Genomic DNA, 17,391 nt, shown 5'->3' on the forward strand with positions numbered 1-17,391 from the left:
TCAGTGTACATTTTGTTTGAATTTCAGTGAATATAATTATTGCTGTTGAGAAAAGGTGATGAATGTAAATTCAATTGTATTGTATTAATTGTAATTAATTTTTACATTTTCCACAGTTCTCAGCACACGCTAACCTATTTTCACGTATTAAAGAAATCATTATTAAAGTTTTAAGACATAATTATGTTTTTCTAAATTCTTATAAATTAGACCAACGAGTTAATGTTTATAGCATAAGCGAAAAGAGAAAAGCACTTAAAGTAATTAGATTGCGGAAAACGCTCGGACTTTGCCACGATCAACCCATCGATACAGGCTGATGCAGTTTTCTCTTTATTGTTATTGCACACCGTATTTTTAAAGAACCTTCAGGTCTAATACAATGGATATCTCTAGGAAACTAGCGTCTTAACTCTTACGGCTATCTAATTATTATCTTATGGTGAACCTAACTGTGTGTTGAATTTAACGTAAAACCAAAAAAAACACGGTGTATATGAATAATTAGATATATAATAAACATGAATTCAATTTTTTTCGACATATTTTTTCAACAGGATGTAATTGAAAACTAATTGACAGCTTATGATTTTCTTTATAGTAATGTAGCCCTTTCTCATAAAACACAACTCGTTATAATTTGACTAAGAACTCGTCCACATAGCTCGCACAGTAGTAGCACTATTACTTCATTAAATTAAAAAGTTTAGTAGCAAAAACAGAATTTAAACACAAAATTAGAAGCAAATTACCACTTAAAGTTAAATACTAGTTCTATTTAGTTTCGTGCCAAAAGCAAGGTAAATACGAAATTTAGATTTATTTAAGTTGAAAGCGTTCCCTGAAAATTGTCTGTCCGTATAACTAGTTAATTAAATGCCAGAGCAGCGCCTTTATTCCGTGCACGTCGGCTTCTCGGATTAAATAATTGAATATTGTACGAAAACCAAATTGTGGATTTTTATGTAACTACAGCTTCGTTTCCATGTGCAGATTGAGTTTGCGTATGTAATTTTAAACCGATCGGTTTTTTGTAACGAATATTTTAAGGACATTCAGAACCTTCAAACATTAACATAATATTTACTTAACTACTCGTTAATTGACAATGTATTAGTCTAGTAGGTTTTATATATCTTTCGTTAGAATTAGCACTTGATTCAATCCAAACAAAATATAAATCCAAGAGGATTTGCACTAACGCGCAACCAGTCAGCAATGAACCAATTCATCATTACACTAGTAATTACATAATAGGGAAAAAATCACCCTGTACCACCGCTACATCAACGTCCCCGGGGAGGTATTACTGTCCATCGGCGAATCCGCTATTTTTTGCCGTAAATCTAATTTATTTGTATTAGTTAATGACTTATACATGTCTACCCGACGACCGTATAACTCTTTCCCTTTGCTAATGTCACAGCAGTGGGTAGTCTTGATCATTTCTTGAATCGTTATTATTACCGATCTGTGTTCTGCCTACCCAGGACAGGACACCCTGCCTGAACAGGTGTGATTGTATGTTGTATGTATGTTACCGATGGTATGGATTGGTGGTATGTAGTCCGAAGGCAAAGGCTGCAGAAATAAGATTGTGTCAGTTATTTTTGTGCGATGTTATTGCCGCTAACCGTAAATAATAACAAGATGTATAGAAAATACATGTGATGATTCCATCATAAGTCTTCATAGTGGATTATATTACATAGGAAGGTCATTCTGAAGCTGTCAATACAGTCATATTTAAATTTAAATTTTATGCTAGCATAAGCGGAAAAGGTATTATTTATTATAATACTGTTAAAAAGTAATGTATAGTAAAACTTTTTACCTATACCTTTACCCTTTACCATATCTGCAATATTCCTGTTTTTAAATAAATTATTATCACTTTCCCTTTTATTATAATTCCAGTTTACTTGCATGGTACATTGCAAATTCTTGTAAAAGTATCAAAACTTCTTCGTCTGCAACAGCCAGGCACGGGCACCAATTATTTTAAGTTTTATTCCGTGTACGACCGGATCGCCGCAGAAAATTTAAATAAAGCATGTGCGATTTAGATTGGTTTTAAATTTTAAAGTTTGCCCAGAATGCAATTTGGATTCCAAGGATTGCGGCTTTACGGAATTGAGTGAAAATTACTCAGTCATTGGAAGTTTGTACAGAAGTAGTAGTTTAAAGTAGTTTCTCGAAATTCGTCCTGATACTGAAAAAGTGTATATTTTGGTATATTAGGAGAAAATAAATACAGTAACACTCTAATTCAATTACTTGTAATTAATTGACCATGTATAGAAATATCACGTGCCAATATCAAAGTCAAAATTCCAAAAACAAAACCCAGTCTAAGTACGCGAATAGAACAATAAACACAAAAGCTCTTAAGGCGACATGTGGCCCTTTAAGTGGCGGTGACAATTTAACAAATACAGTTACGCTTTAAAAACTAAATTCATTTATTAATTTGTACAAATCCAAACCAAAAATCACCCTAAACATCGTGAGACTACATTGAATAATACATCTCTTGCGTTTGGGGACACGGTTCTTTTTTACCGAGCCGAGTTAGACTAAGAGCAAAAAACCGGCCAAGAGCGTGTCGGGCCACGCTCAGTGTAGGGTTCCGTAGTTTTTCGCATTTTTCTCAAAAACTACGGAACCGATCAAGTTCAAAACAATTTTCCTAGAAATTCTTTATAAAGTTCTACTTTTGTGATTTTTTTCATATTTTTTAAACATATGGTTCAAAAGTTAGAGGGGGGGGACGCACTTTTTTTTCCTTTAGGAGCGATTATTTCCGAAAATATAAATATTATCAAAAAACGATCTTAGCAAACCCTTATTCATTTTTAAATACCTATCCAACAATATATCACACGTTAGGGTTGGAATGAAAAAAAATTTCAGCCCCCACTTTACATGTAGCGGGGGTACCCTAATAAAACATTTTTTTCCATTTTTTATTTTTGCACTTTGTCGGCGTGACTGATATACATATTGGTACCAAATTTCAGCTTTCTAGTGCTAACGGTTACTGATATTATCCGCGGACGGACGGACGGACGGACGGACGGACGGACGGACGGACGGACGGACGGACGGACGGACGGACGGACGGACTGACGGACGGACGGACGGACGGACGGACAGACAGACATGGCGAAACTATAAGGGTTCCTAGTTGACTACGGAACCCTAAAAACGACCCTTTTTCGAAGCAAGTCAATTGAAATGAGACCATATTCAAATGTATGGGTGGGTATCGGTGGAAACGTATGCAATTATTGGTGGAGGGGAATTAACCATGCGTGATGGGTTTGTAATTTTCTTTCAATGAGTTGATGAGAATTATTTCAATCAAAACATAACTAAATCAATATACCTATTTCATGTAGATTTCGATGGTCGATGGTCACTCTAAGAATCAACATGGACTGCCATATAATGATACATTTTATATTTTTTATAAAATTATTATAACAAACACAGTAAATAGGTGGTCGACATTAGGTACTTCTAAGTAGTTAAGTATAGGTAAATTATCATTAAAATGTACTAGGCTAAATGCTACGTAAGCCGTAAACCTAAAAAAATTAATTTTAAGGAAATTGGTTTTTAGAAATCATCACCATAAAGATAATTGAACTACAAATCTGACAATAATTTTAAACCGCAACCCTTTTATTAACACAGAATTAAGCCGAACCCGTTATTACATTAAAACGTGACAATTACAATGAAAACATTTAAAGACATTCTCACGGTGTCAAAATCCTGTCACATCATTATAATGTAAATTTGACACCCAATCACAACAGCCACGCTCCAACACCAAAAACATAGAAAAAAGATAACAACAACAAAACATAAACACAAAAAAAACATTACAACCAAAGAGGTTGTCACTCGCAAATCAAACTAAATAAAAGCTCCGCCATGTCTAAGTGAGTGAATGAGTGAATGGATGAACGAATGTGTGAGTAAATTGTATAAAAACAATCGCACGAGTTTGGTTGTTTTACGATGGCTTTGACAAAATCAGAATCGAATCAAACGTACGTGAATGGAAGATTTAGAAGTGTGGGCTAGGGGAGATGTGGAGTGGCTACATTACAAAAAAAAAACAACATTGCTGAATTTTTATGTGAATTTTATTTATAATTGCTGTGGATGGATATTGTCGTTTTTTGGTTATATATTTATTGTTTGAACAATCATGAAAGTTGTTTTTGTCACCGTTAGTTAGACATACTCAAATTCAGATTATTACAAATAATTTAGATGATAATACCCTACACAAACTCTAAAAAACGTGTGAATTGACTGAAACTGATAATGGCTCATTCAGTCGTAACAGTCACAGCCGGTGCGACTTACAAAAACTGCATACTTTTAGAACAAAAATTTGGTGAACAAACTATTCTACAGCTACTCCACTGCATACACACTGATCCACACATCAATTTTCCGGTGCCCATCACGCTACGATCACGTGTCGGTCACGTGCCGTGTTCCATCACCCCTGCCTCCCCCGACTCCTGCCCGTCCGACTGTACCCTGCTTCCCCTTTTGTTCTTCGAGAGCTGGGGTGTCCGCGGTCGCCGATTTTGATATAAAGTTTTTAAAATTTTGTAATATATTTTATGATTACATTTTCCAAGCATGTTATTATGAAAATTCGTTTATTTTTGATTTTATGTTTCAATGCATTATCATAATTTTATTGTCTGTAGAAAGTATAATGACTCATTTCGGAGCACACAACTGCTGCTACGAAAATCGTAGCATTCTCGTGCGTAGCATTTTGTAACCGCAAAGAATCTTTATTAATCCTACAGGACCTACTCACAAAACTTACCTCTCTACATATTCATTTAATTATTCAAAGACAGAGTTTAATAAATTACATTTTCAAAATTTGTAAAGATTTATTTGAAAATACATTTAGTACACAGACACATCAGCATCGAAAATTAAATATTACCTTGATTGCTTCAATATGTTCAAAGCTTACCAAACCCCTAATTATTAACTTATAAATACAATTAAGTACTATACAATGACAAATAATTTGAACAATAAACTCCTACATTCGCCTGAGGCCACCACACGCCGACCTACGGGGTATCTTATTGTAATAGCAAACTACAATTACTTACCCTTGTGAACACGCCCTTGGGTCAAAATACATAACAAATAAGTTGCTGGAACAAATATTGTATGAGATGTTGCGTTTTTATGGTTAATTTAATTTGGAGGGGAAGCTTCAGGGGAACAAGAATTTAGTATACTTTTAAATTGGTGTTCCTGAATATTTATCTGTTTTTGATTAAAAGCTTACTTAACTCTTTATAACCATTAAATCGATTGATTATGTATTACTCATACACTCACAAACTGAGCTGGATTATTTTAAAAAATAAAATAAAAAAGGTAAGTACATATTTAATTTATTTAAAATAAACGCACCAACTGTGGGCAAACATTACCAGAATCCCGCTCTTCCGCGACGCCTCAGGTTATTCGTCTCTCTCCCATAAGTAATGCGAAAACAATGCGTATACCAGCAGTTTTTGGTCTTGGGGTTGATGACTGATGTTTTTTTTTATATGGAAAATTAGTGGTATCTGTTTATTGTGACATAGATAAAAAAATAATAGACTTTTTTTGCTAATGTCTTACATAAAATATTTGGTGAAAAACATCTAATCTTGGTTGTTTACGGCTTGAAGTAAAGCAGCCAACACAACATGTGAGCTCTTGCAGGAGGTGTGCATACTAGCTATCCAAAAAAGATTTAAAATGCAATATTAAATTAAAAAAAAAAGTATTCCATAATTTATGCGAAAGATTTTTGCTTAAGACGATACGGTAGGGGTCAATTCTCCATACAAACGCTCTCGACTATTTCCTCCCTGGTTTTTGAAGATAGAGCAATGATTTTTTCAACACAGATTGTTATTATTTTTATCTGTGTCGGATCGTTTTGATTTTTTTGTTATTCTGCTTTTTAAAGATTCTAGAGCCAATCAAAAATTTCCAAAAACGGCCTTTTTCATTGAGGCGCAAAAAAAGGTGTGATACTCAAGATTGGTAACAATAACAATTAACCAAAAAAACTAAACGGTCCGACATAGATTATTTCATTGTTATTCAGATTCTCAAATTTCGTTCAGATTGATTAAGTTTTGAAGGAGGAAAGAGTCGAGAGCGGAACCTCGATTTTAAAGATTTTTTTGAAATATCTTTTGACTGAGTTGTTCTTAATGGACAATTTTTTTTCGATAAATCTAGTTAATAACACTTGTATATTTAACTAAAATTCCCAAGTTGAAAGGGGGGCTCCTTTCCATTTTAGCATTTTCGCTACCGTATCCTCTTAAGTTTTAAAAAAATATGCTATTATTTCCAACCTACGAAATTTGAAATAAAAATTGTATTTACAGTTTAGCCCTCAATAAAAGCAAATGTTTTATTCATCGCCCACTTCCAAAACGTTATTGTTAAAGTTTTTTTGTCAAAATCGCCTGGAGCGCTCGCGTGGCTATTAACAAAGTATCAAAGTCAATGTTTGGAAATTAGTGCACTAGAGAGTTAATAATTTATTTATTTATTGCTGTTAACAGCTCGAAGTTACGTGGGAATTAGCGGGGTTTGATTGAAAAGGGTTGTAATTTGTATGGTACTGCCTATTTTACAATAAATTCAACATTTGAAAATTAAATAAGATACAAATTACCCATATAACCCATACAAATTGATGCTTTTTAGGGTTCCGTACCTCAAAGAGGAAAAACGGAACCCTTATAGGATCACTCGCGTGTCTGTCTGTCCCTCTATCACAGCCGATTTCTCCAAAACTACTGGACCGATTTACTTGAAATTTGGCACACATATGTAAACCTGTGGCCCAAAGACGGACATGTAATTTAATTAAATGAAATTTAATCACAGGGGTCACTTTTGGGGGGTAAAATTGAAAATTAAAAATCAAAGTTATTAAAACTATATTGTGTTACATATCAAATGAAAGAGCATTTTATCAGCATCTGAAATATATTTTTTTTATTTTTTTTATTTTGGTAATTTAGAAGTAATTTAAGAAAATAAGCAAAAAATGACCATTCCCCCCCCCTTATCTCCGAAACTACTTAGCGTAAAATTTTCAAAAAAATACACGAGATAGCCCTCTACCTGTAGATTACAGGAAAACCTATTAGAAATCTACAGTCAAGCGTAAGTCGGACTTAAGAGAAAAAAACTCAGATTACGAATTTCACTCACTGCCGCTGCAAGTAGTTACTAAACGTCTTAAAATGGTGTAAGCGCATTGGACAGGTATAAAGAAATCAATTTCTGTTTCGTTTTGCTTTAGAAATTGTTAAAAAAAAAAACATTTTCCAAAATGACTTAAGTTCCTACTAAAAAGGAGGCGCTTAAGACCATTTAGAACTTCACTGAGCATAATATTGCCCACATAGGTCCAAAAAAAGGTGTATATATACGGAAACAAAAAAATTGTGCCACCGACAACCAAAATCTGAAGTCTATTTGCTCTATCTCTTATAGTTTCCAAAATATACGCAAATCTTTAAAGTACGAAATTTAGTTTACGTTGCCATCACATGTCGTCAGGCGCTCATGACCTTTTTGTATGGAAATGTCGAAATCCGACTCGCACTTGACCAATGTTCTTAGAAAGTTGTGTTTTATTATAGTTTTGAAGGAGGTTTCTTGTTTTTAACCACCAACGCAAAAACGACGAAGTGTTATAATAATAATAGGTTTGACGCTTGACATGTCTGTATGTCTGTGGCTATGAAGCTCCCGAACGAATCAATCGATTTTGATTTAGTTATTAATGTTTAAGGTGAATTCGTCGAGAGTTTTTTTGTACCACGTAGGTGGCAAACAGGCATACGGTCCGCCTGATGGAAAGCGGTCACTGTAACCTATGGACGCCTGCCACTCAAGGAGTGGCACATGTGCGTTGCCGACTCGACTCATTAGAAACTTGTATAAATCTGTACTTAGAAGGGGCCTGGGTGCCGACGACTCAAAGGACAATCTATTGTCCTAATTACTTCCGTTGTCAGCATACCGCACCCTCGTTGAGCTCTGGCTGCCTTACTCACCGGCAGGAACACAACAATGAGTAAGGTCTAGTGCTACTTGACTGCGGTCTTTTGTAAAGCGGAGGTATACTTCCCCAGTTAGACTCTGCTCTACCTTAGGCTGTTTTCACATTATCCGATCCGATATCGGATGTAGGAAGGACGTAAAATGTAAGATTTATACGCTTCCAGGTCTTCATTTATGTATTTAATAGATCATTATTACTAAAAAACGATATAAAACGCAAAAATTGCGGATTTAATGCCGATGGCACTCTCCTACAACAGTTTTTGTCCGAGGCACCATCGAACTGCCGATATCGGCAGGACGCTTCCGACTATTTTTGGCATGCCGGACCCCCCGCCAGTTGTCGGCCGATAATATTTGTTTGTGTGCGTATATAATGTAGGTACTATACGTATGTAGTAGTGTGCGTGACAAAAATGGCGTCTATTAAACAGCTGTTAATTGATCGAAATTCAAATTAGTTGACAATTTCCATTGAAAAAAAAAAAGGTTGTAATGCATCGGTCCGAATTGCGGATACTAGTTTTTTCATCTTTTAGTAGATATATTTATTTATTTATTTATATAAACTTTATTGCACAATTGGAAAAAAGTACAAATCGCGGACTTAATGCCTTAAGGCATTCTCTACCAGTCAACCATAGGGCCAAACAGAAATTCGCGAATGTGGGTGCAGTGAGAAAAATAAATTTAGAAAGCATGACAACTATTGACAAGTATAGCAATATTATTTACAACATATAATATTGAATATATATATATAATAATATATATATTTATATAGTTGAATGTAAAATTATTTATTTTGCCTGACACTCTGAATATTCGTTATTTTAATTTTACAATATAATATTTGGAATATAGTGCTTATAATTATTAAATTTAAATTATTTTTTAAATATTTTTTGATCCAAAATCATACTTCATTGATTTGGAACAATGCGTTTTATCGGACCTACATCCGACATTATCGGAAGCGTTTATCGGATGTAGGATGTCGGTTCGACATCCGATATCGGATCGGATAATGTGAAAACGGCCTTAGAGTATATTCAATTTAGTATTAGAGTTATGTCAGTGTACATGTCAGCGGCCGCGAGTTCGCGGCCCATTCATTGGCGACGACCTTCGCGCGGCGCAATAAAATTCAATGTTGGCTGCTCGCGTGCGGTCCGTTTGTTAATGTAGGTAAGAATTTAGAATGGCGGCATTTTGTGAACATCAAAGGAGTGAGCCTTCTGTACTTGTATTATATATTCTGTGACAAAACGAACAACATGTGTTCCAAGTACAACACTCGAAATGCCGTAAAGTTATATTAGGTATCGACCGTAAATTGGCGAAATCCAACAAATTAACACATGTGATGAACCCTGCCGTCTATTAGTTATTTGTTATACAAGGGTGCAAAGTTGTATTTTAACGGCGAGTGTGGAATTGAAAAACGAGCAAGTGAAAGGATTCTATAGTTGAACCACGAGCGAAGCGAGTGGTTCGAGAATAGAATCCTGAACTTGCGAGTTTTTTAACACACGAGAAGTAAAATACATTTGCACCCGAGTGTAACACAAAACTTTTCCCCTCACTATAGCGAGGAAAATACAACGCAAAAAGCGCGTTTATCACTGCTTCCAGTAGTTTCACAGGTGGTAAATCATCGTCATCACTAGATTCACTCACTTTTATTAATTTTAAAGCATAAAAAATTACTATTATTCAAGGTCTAATTACTTTATCCACTAGTGGATAAAATGCGTTTTTACCCGCAGGTATTGAAGGACAAAACGTGTTTCCGAGCTAGTGAGGGGAAAAATAAATTGCCGCAATATGTGGTTGAAGCGCCTAATGTGTCGAACTTTAAGTATCGCTTAAAAATTTGGCTGGTCGAGCACCCGTTCTACACTTATGACAATTTTTTTATTACCTAATTAGAAAAATATTTTTGTGCATTTTTTATGTGAATATTGCCTAACTTTTTGTAATTTCAATCTTCTGTCTATTTATTCTCTAAGTATTATTGTTGTATGAATACTATTTTTTTAAATCAAATCTTGACGTGTAAAATGGCGTTACAAATATTGAATATGAGTATGAGTAATGATTATTTTTATCATTGAAAGTTTGTACGGAACCCTCGGTGGGCGAGTCCGACTCGCTCTTGGCCGGTTTTTTTTTATAGGTAAATTTCTTTATTTTTTATAAGACATCAAAAATTATAAACTAATAAGTTATAAACCATGTAAATTAACCTAAATCTAAATATAGCCTAAATTAAAACTAAAATAAAAATTCCCCCTTCGGCAGTGTTCCGTAGATGCTGGCAGCATTACCTCGCTGAATCGCAACGCTTATGCGCTGAGCGAGGAAGCTGCCAGCTCTACGGTCCCCAGTGGCTTCAATATTTTTTTAGACAGCGCCCCGTGAAGATTCTTGGCACTTGGACCCCACGGACCAAGAGTTTTAACGCCAAATGCAACAGAAGTGTACTCTTGGCCCAGACCGCTATATTTTGCTGAATTAAATCGATTTGACCTGTAGGAGTAGGTACGTGTACGCGATATTAATAAAGGGTTGCAAGTGTTGCTTTGACGCCTATGAAATGGAAATAGTCTATAGAAGCCAAGTTCACCCAATGACTGGGCAAATATATCGGCATTGGGCCTCAAGCTGTGGAGGATGTAAGCCGAGCATGTAAAGGGTCTTAATCCGGCTGTGTAGGAGATAACTTCCATCAGAAATTGACCTGAGCGAGTTCTGACTTACAGCGATGTATAGTTTTTAGATGCGGTAGGCACATTTCATTAAAAGTTTTTAGCGTTATATTATTACGACCTTGTTTTGGTGTAGGTAGGGAATATTTTCTAATGTAAATCTTTCACTTTAATAATTCAGTAGATCTAGATGTAACTAGTGTTGTTAACAAATTGTTGAAATCATTATTCAGTACTTTTTGGGTTAACGTGTTGTATTCATTAAATATATTTATATTATTATTTGTATTAAATGGTATCAAAAAAACCGATACGTTATTATTTATATACATGTTATAAGTATAATAACTGTTTTATATGCCTCATACCTGCAAGACATTTTACCCGAAAACAGGTAAGGTACAGTGGGACAAATCTCGACTGGGGGGCAAATGTAACTGGTCCATTTTTCCCATGTTTTACAATGTTTGCATTATTAAATAGAGTGTCCACTGGTTATACTCGTATATGGTAGGCGTGTCCGGTGGATACGTGTAGAACTCAACCTCATAGTGTAATAATGGAAAAAATGGATTAGTTACCATTGCCCCCCCGTCGAGATTTGCCCCGCTGTACCTTACAGACGTTTGGGTTAAATAGGAAGCCGTTATTTGATTTACTATATCTTTGACGTTATAGGCATTTGCATAGCGCCAAGGCTGGATTAGAACCCGCTCCCCGCTCCGGGCAATCGTGCGTTCGTATGTTTGTCCGTGTTTAGTATTTGTATGTCTTTGTGTGCAAACATCTTTGAGGCTCAGCCAATACTCAATGCGTTTGAGATAGAATTAGGGGCGCTATCTGAAGATTACTGATTGCAGTGTATTAATCAGCGGCGTACAGAACAGTGGTGTCACGTTTCGAAGATTAACTGATTGGTATTATTAATTTGTACACTATGTGATAACGTTGACATGACATCGATCTCAAAATTACTTAGTTAATCATAAACGTATTCTAAAACACATACCATACATGGTTTTGTAATAATATCAGCTATTTAGTTATACTCATTTAATTCAAAACCAGTAGTCGTAACACAATAGTCGCCAAGTAATGGTGATTTTTTTATGTGTCTAAAAAATCTTCTATAATTTTTACTATGTCATCAAAACAATATGGTATGAGCAATCCTCATAATATTATGTCCGTCCAACCGAATCGACACATCAAAATTTAATTCACGCGTCTTACTCAAGTGTCCATAAATTATCGAATTTCAAGCACTATTCCCACGTTCTATTAGACACGTGTTAGCGTCGATGGTCCTTTAAGAGGGTCTTGACAAATATTGTCTTTGAGGACACCCTACTTGATTGACTTGGCTGCCGCACTGACGGTGACAATGACTCAAACGGTTGATGGAATCGTTAAACAGAAATGTTCAATTTGCATTTCCTAGGGGTAAGAATGTATTGTAGCTAAATAGAAGTGATGGGGGGGGGACTGACTAACGGGACACGGGTTTACCTACAACTGGTAGTAATATAATTTCTATACATATTTGTGCATCAATAATAAATTATGTATGCGATCTACGATAGGTACCTGACGCCTGACGCAGTAAAAAAATACTAGGTAATAAAAATACAAATCCAAATAATTGAGTACAGAAAACTTGTAAAAGATTTTAAGACTTATGGTTAAGAATACTCATCTCTAAAGATATCAAAATATTAGAGGGAGTGTAATAGTAAATACCAAATAATACCATCATTACATCGAAATCCCACAATACTTACCATCCTTACCGTTCAACAATGGTTGGGTTCTCTTGAAAGGGCGTATTTTCAATAAAAATTAAGTGCACTTACATCATTTCACGCGATGATGTAGAAGTCTCCCTATTAATTATAATTGACATATTTCGTACAATTTGTCGGCCGGCCGCGTGCCTGAGTATTTGTTTTGATGTCCAGTTCTCGTTAAGAGTATAGGGTTTCTATGGCGCCCGTGGTGATTTGGGTGCCGAGAGGTTAGCTGTATGAGCGTAATTGCTCTTCAATGTAATCTCGGGTGGGGTCAAACGCACTTTTGTTAAAATTTGGGAAAATAATATGTTGATAAGGGCGTGGCATGCAATAAAATAAAGCAATATTTTTATTTAAATCGCTATTACAAAATGTTAAGCTTAAATAAAAGTGTGAACTTTCATTGCTGTAGCATGCCAATGTGTTGACAATGTTGGCATATTTGATATTGCCATTACAGTTAGCTAGCCTACCGCCTACACCACAATTGAACCAATATCCTAGTCGACTTCTACAATACCCACGGATGAGACTAAATACAGTATCTACCTAACTTAACATATTACTGTATAGTCTAGATTAATGTATGGGCGCCACGACGTATTGCAAAAATGCATTCCACACCATTTAAAAACCGAACACATTGAAAATAACGGACCTATGCAATCTCAAGAGCGTTCCCAATATTTGTCATACTACAGAGTCATAACTCCGTCTAAATTCCCTAGCGTTTACGGCGTTCTCGTTCCACGTCCTAGTTCAACCCTTCCCTGCCCGAGAGTTGTAAAAATTTACAACTCCGCTTCCGCAGCCAGCGCATTGTCATGCTGATGCAGGCTGTTAAATTCTGACAGATTTGTTCTCCTTGCACTCGTCATAAATAATGACGCTTTAGTACTGCTACAGATATATGAAATTCAACGTGTGTTAGGCATATTGTTTTGGTTGCCAAGATTGCCTAATTACTTACCTATTCTTTTTTTGCCTTGCATTAAATTAACGAATTTTCAAAATATTACCAACACTAATAAAATAAACCTGATCTTCATTTTTGTAGTTGTATTTTAAGCGTAATAACCTACCTACATGTTAAAAATGCCAAACTAGTATACTTACATATAATCACCCATTCTTAGTGCGTTTTCACATTATCCGATCCGATATCGAATGTCGGAAGGATTTCTATGGAAAAAATCCAAGATGGCGCCTGTAGTGTATAGGATATCGGTCCGACATCCGATATCGGATCGGATAATGTGAAAACGCACTTAGGTTAGGTACTTGTTAAGCTGACAGAAGACTGCTTGCTGAGGTATGCCAATAAAGAGTATTCTATCTATCTAAGACTGAAAGCCGTGGTAGACAGTTAGAATAACGCTAGGAATATGACGGACAGTACCTACCCTAAAACGTTAGGTGCCGTATATTAGTGATTTGAAACAGAGGTATACTTGAACACCCTTTTCCACTGTGGTTTAAAAGGTACGTTAAGAAACTGTAGGTATGGCAAATAGCACAGTATCTCTTAAAAACGTATAAAGAGAATAGCTGAGTCAAAGCTAACAGTATAAACTGGCACTAACGACCCCGGCGCGATAGTAATGCAGTTCTAAACGACCTCACTACCGAGAAATAAATTTTATAGATAGGTTTTAACCACAAAAGTCAGGGAGAAATATAGAGGATATCCTTTAGTATGAATTAATTTGCAAATACCTGTCGGCTAAAGAGTAATCAAATAGGTACCATGAGAAATATTGCTTTGATTTTATAATAAAAATTATCACATGAATTTACGATATACGTATAATAATATGTAATAATGCTTTTTTTCTTTCTACGTTTTTTTTTACTATAGGACATTCTAAATTTACGATATCCGACGATATTGGAAGTCGGGCCGATAATAATTTCTTGGATTTTTCTTTCTACGTTTTTTTTTACTATAGGACATTCTTACACAGATGACTGAGACTCACGGTAAGCATCATCGTTATCACAAATATGTACTTAAAAATAGTCTGTAATTAAAACAGAGTTTGTATGTAAAAATAAATACATATTCGTATAATTACTTTAAAATGTTTGTTTAATATAGGTACCTACGATAATAGATTAGTATTTGTCTATTTATGTTACGAGTAAACGCAAATACTCAAAATATTTACGAATATATACCAACATAAAACCAATTGAGTGTGTTGCTAAAAACTACATAATTTTAGCATACTTCCTACTAAATGCCTACGCCGTTATTAGCAAGAAATATCCATTGTGACGTTCGAAACCCTTTCGGCAACGCTTTTCGGAAGTCAATCGGCCGTCGTAAAACTTTACGAGAGAGTTCCGCAAATTAACGTCAAGGATGCAGGGACATATTGCCGTGATTTAGTTCAGTCGTCTGCTAGTGGAGAGCATAATACTTTCTGTCAAAAATCGATAACTTATATAACTGTATATATTATGTTACACACGAATTTGATCGTAAACAGACATACAACAATACCGCCTTAAATTCGTTCATAATTTTTATTTCATATTTGATAAAAAAAATGTTTGTTCATAAGTTATATTTTCCAAATGAACAATTATTTTTTATATTTGACTTTTCTCAGTAAAATGACCAAATAGATCCCATTAAGTGTTTCATGATTTGTACGTGACACTAATCTTTATAAAATAATTCTGTAAGCTCCTAGCAGTGTAATATAATTTTCTCTGCTCCCGAACTGTTCTTTAAATTCCTACATAAAAATCTATTCCCAAACCCAGCGTCCGCCGGCTTTCCGCGCATACGCGCAGTATCGAAAAAACCGAAAACGCTTTGTTTGGCTATGTAACCATGGCAACGCATTGTTATAACGATACTGCGCGCGTACGCGGGAAGGCTTTGGGCAGCTGAGCTGGCAGTGCAAACCTTTGCGTCACAATACAGGAAACATTGTGAATTTCACGAAAATTACTCAAGAAAACTATTAAAAACTAAGTGCATGGTCGTAAAAAAACTATTGTATGCAACGGTGTTTAACTGCGCGCGTCAAAAAATACTCGTAGCGTCTTAATAACAATTTTCGGTTTCGCTTCAAATTGTTACCCACGCCACTCGTCGTTTTTGATCTCCTTTAAACGCCTGTTGCATAAAATACTATTTAATAAATAAAACAATGCACTCCCTTCATATCTGAAATGTTAAACATCCATAAGATTTGTAAACAAATTATTAAGTATAAGAACAAATAAGAAACGCACATAAGGTGAACTAAATGCTTTGAATAATGATACATTATATTAAAAACGTGAAAATTGATATGTACATCGAACAATGTGCATGTCCCTGTGTATTTCTAAAAGGTAAATCAAATTCAAATAAATAATAAAACTAAAACCTTTCACGCAACAAACTTGCAAATATAAACTTAAATAAAATACGCAAATTTGAGACTATAGTACTATCCTGTTGTACAGCTGTAAATGGTGTTAGTGTAAAGTGGGTGTTGATATAATAAATTTTAAATCCATTAGAAGCTGCAAGCATACACATGTCGGGGTGGAGTGAACACTCCATTTAACTTTACGAGGTTAGAATTTGGTGAGTTGTTGCTGTAGGTCTACGTGATTCAATTGTTAGTACGCTTTTTATCATGTAATTGGTATTGTAATTACACACATCAAATTTTGGTTTAGAGCAATATAATTATGTGCGCAAGTGTTAAGATAGTGTTACAAAAAATAACATGTGTATGTTACCTATACAACTTACGTAAGATTTGTATATTAGGTAACTAATGTTATATTTATATTGTATTTTTGGTATATAAAAATCTGAAGCCGGTTCAATTCTCCATTTAGTCATAACACTCGAATATAGTAAAAGCAATATTTATTCACTAACCAAAACACTTCCTTTAATCCCTTAACACTCTCAACGGCTCCGTGCCCAATAATTTTCTTATTTCCCTTCGGTCACTCCAATTTTAGTAATATCCTTGCGTCAAAATTCGATTTAGGTGAAAAAATAGTTTTTTCCCCTTCACGTAATCGGTGAAGCGTGAAACGCATTAGCGTCATTGCCACTGACTTAACCCCTTACTGCGGAAAAAAACATCGAAATCACATTTATCTTTTTGCCAATTATTGTCATTTAATGTTTTTTTTTATTTGATAAATCGTTGCTTTAGTGTTTTCTTAATCGATTGTTTGTGGTAAGAAGATGATGGTTGGGTTACCTTCTTTGTTGTATATCATTTATATTTTAAATTGCCACACCCTTTAAATTTTATACAAGTTTATATTGTATGCTTAAAAATATTAATAATATTTCTACAGAAGCTTGCCGGGCCCTTAAATGTTCGTGTCCGCAAACCTATATTATTGTTTCCTTACATAATGGCGATTACAATTTATCCCTTTGTACAATGGGTACACATTAAAAAAACTTTTGAAATCTGAGCACCCACATTGTAACACTTGTTACCAAAGCACATAAATATGTCAAGTTGAGTAGCTAAAGCAAAATTTTGGCAATTTTATAAATTTGACCCCTTGTCGTGGATTCCGGAACTAATTTTATCGTAGTTACATTAGTATTGTCCTTAAAAATACATTGTCCGTGAACGTAAGGGTCATTTCATCCAGTCACACCTCATATTAGTGTTAACTTTAAACGTCACATTTTATCTCATTGAGTTACAGATTTATTAATACTTTCGTATATCACAGTTAGTTACACCTACCTATAAATT

Source organism: Leguminivora glycinivorella, chromosome 1, assembly GCF_023078275.1.
Source record: "Leguminivora glycinivorella isolate SPB_JAAS2020 chromosome 1, LegGlyc_1.1, whole genome shotgun sequence".
In the NCBI taxonomy this organism is placed as follows: domain Eukaryota; kingdom Metazoa; phylum Arthropoda; class Insecta; order Lepidoptera; family Tortricidae; genus Leguminivora; species Leguminivora glycinivorella.